Source organism: Tupaia chinensis, unplaced genomic scaffold (assembly GCF_000334495.1).
Source record: "Tupaia chinensis unplaced genomic scaffold, TupChi_1.0 Scaffold000232_1, whole genome shotgun sequence".
Classification (NCBI taxonomy): Eukaryota; Metazoa; Chordata; class Mammalia; order Scandentia; family Tupaiidae; genus Tupaia; species Tupaia belangeri.
Genome location: NW_006159708.1, coordinates 2,862,345 through 2,865,427, shown reverse-complemented (window position 1 = coordinate 2,865,427; position 3,083 = coordinate 2,862,345). Strand labels below are relative to the sequence as shown.

The 3,083-nt window shown below is 34.8% G+C and overlaps 1 pseudogene; it reads right to left on the bottom strand.

Annotated features, from left to right (window-relative positions):
* Window positions 1–440: 440 nt before the first annotated feature.
* Window positions 441–2,395, bottom strand: LOC106734848 (uncharacterized protein NKAPD1 pseudogene; annotated as a pseudogene).
* Between the last annotated feature and the right edge of the window lie 688 nt (window positions 2,396–3,083).

The following is a 3,083-nucleotide window of genomic DNA, read 5'->3' as shown; positions in this document are numbered from 1 at the left end:
CCTCTAAAGGGCCCGAGGGAGCTTGAAAGTGAAGCAGGGGCAGTGTTGCCCCTGCCTCAATTTCCCTTGCTGGCCAGAGGTCTGGAGATGGAAATGGAAGGCTCTTGAGAGCAAAAGCCAATCTGTGAATGACCTGGGGTCCTTCTCTTGGGAGTTTGGAAGTGGTGCAGGGGCATTATTGCCCCTGCCTCAGTTTTTCTTGTTGGCCAGAGGTCTGGAGATAAAAATGGAGGGCTCCTGAGAGCAAGGGCCAGTCGGTGGTCAGGATTCACGTTTAACAGGGCAAAATAGAATACAAGTCTGTCAAAACATATTTGGATGGCACAAGAAATCTCTGACCTCAGACCCTCAGTGCTGAACAAGAGTCACTGACAAAACCTCAATGCCTAAGAACTGCAAATATTCCAGTCAAGTGGAAAACAAGAATGTTTCTTTCCCATTTAGTCATCCTCGGAGCTGTCAGCAGACCTTTCATCTGTAGCCACTTTCCAATTTGTGCATTTATTTGTCTTCTCTTGGATTTATAGGCGTATGAACTTTTTTCTCTTAATTCTTTTGGTTTTCAGAGTGTCTCCTTATTTTCTTCAGCACTGCTGGATGCTGAATTATTTGACTAGGAGGTGTCACTTTCTGCCTCTAAGAATAAAGCAGATTTTTTGAGACACATTTTCCTGGACTTTTTCTTGAGCTTATGTGGTGGTTTATTTTTTCTGGTACTAGACATTCCAGTTCCTTCCCTGAGAATTTACTTGAGGAATATGCTGTTATATCTATGGCTTCTTTTATGTTTTTCTTCTTTTTTTGTGACTCTTTTTCAGCTTTGCTTTTTATTAGAACTTTCCAAAGGTTGTTTTATTACTGCTTCTATTTAAACAAAAATAACACTCAGAACAGAAAAATTGAAAAATGCAAAGAACATTAAATAAAAATAAACCATAAACCAACCATCCAAGGTAACAATGGATAACATAATGCATTAAAATAAATACATAAAAGTAAACTCTTTTCACTGCTTTCCCCTGTGCATATGAAAAACAAAAAGAAAAACATGTGCTTTTAACCAGAAATTAGCACTTAATATTCATGCTACCATATTTTTTGTGGGGGTTAACATGAGCCTAAATATAAATGAATTATTTCATTCTCTCATGTGAATATATTTTCTCAATAATCTCTAAATATTACATATATAAGATATCTCCAAGGTTTGAGTCCTAAATGATGACTTCCATTAGAACTCTTATGGAAGTTCTCTTCATTCCTCTGGGATAAAATCCTAGACATTAAAATGTTGGATGAAGGAATATGTTATTTTTATTTTTACTCAAAATTATTTTATTATTATAATTACTATTTATATATTAAATTACGATACAAAATTTAGATTGTAAAGTGACTTTATCCAGCATGACATACTCCTCAGTCCAACCTAGTTGAGAATACTATACAGGTCATCATATACAGATAATAAACCATATCTGAGTCCCAAAAATTTCTTATCTCTCTATTTTTTCCCCAAATTTCATTTTCTATACGCTTCCCCTCTCCCACTCTTTTTCCACTTTGTCCTTAGTTTCCATAACAATTTTCAATGCTTTAATATCCTCCAGTCTTTCATTTTCTACCATAGTGTGGACAATCAGTATATGTTAAGTGGAGAAATAAAATGTCTCTGTTTCATAGCCTGTCTTGCTTCATTCAGCAATAAATCTTACATATTCATCTACTTTTAATCAAATGTCATTTTTTATGACTGAATAGTAGTCCATGGAGTATGTGTGCCACAATTTTTCAGTCCACTTGTTTATGGACATTTGGGTTGGTTCCATGTCTTACCAATAGTGAATAATTCCTCAATAAATATAGATGTGCAAGTGCTTTTCTGACTAAGCATATTTTATCAGATTACTTTTATGTATTGTGTTTGTGGGATTCATGGGTAGATGCTTTAACCACTGATAATATTTTGCTGATCACTACTATCTGTTTCAAGTTCTTCAGGGTATAACTCTTTATAACCACTGTGATCCCATCTGTCTAACATGTTAGTTTAATAATCATATAACTTCTTCCAAGAGTTAGCCTTTAGAATATCACCCTTCAATGTCTTAGAAATTTAATTCTTTGTTTTCCCCAACATAGAAAAGATATTGAATGTTGAAGTGGGGAGATTAATGTCTCTGTACTGACTGACATGCATGGCATTCCCTTTTGAAAAAACAATGTAATACACTGTAAAGTTATATGTAATCCAATGTAATATAAAGAGGATTATGATGATAATAAAAAATAAAATTTAAAAAAAAGAAATTTAATTCTTTGGCCTTCAATAGTCTCTTTGACTTTCTTCATCAAAAATCTTTACTAAACTTCTGGCTTGATGTTTGGAAACCATTTTCCTTTTGGTCCTCTGGTAAGCATATTCTTTTTCTCCAGTTAACTTTTTCCCCACATGTCTGCTTCCTCCTGAATCTTATTGTGAGCATCTGTGTGCCAAATAACATGCCTTGGGAGGACTTTTCCAAAGGAATGCAGAACATTCTTCAGTCTCTTGATCCATGCATCACAGCCTCACATGGTGGTCAGTTGCATAGTTTCTAGGAAGCATCAGATATAAACCTTGATTCCCAATAAATATTTTGCTTTGGAGTCCTTCAACTTTTTAAAATTTTATTTTAATTTCTTTTATACATTCAATCGCATATGTAACTTAGCTTGTAAAGTGAATGTTTCAACATGAATATGTTTCTCACCAATCCAGTTGGGATACTATACACATCATCATAAACAGATAACAACCCATTTCTTTATCCCATAAAAGTTTTGCCTCTCTATTTTTCTCCTTAATGTCTTTCCTCAGATTTTTCTCCTTCTCCCATCCTCTTCCTACACTGTATCTGTTGTCTATAATGATTTTACATATTTGTATATCTTCTAGTCATTCAGTTTTGGCCATGGAGGGTGGACAGTCAGTATATATTAAGTGGAGACATACTGTGTCTCTACTTCATAGCCTCGCTTGCTTCGCTCAGCAGTAAATCTTCCATATTCTTCCACTTTCTGTCAAAAGTCAGGGTCTCCTT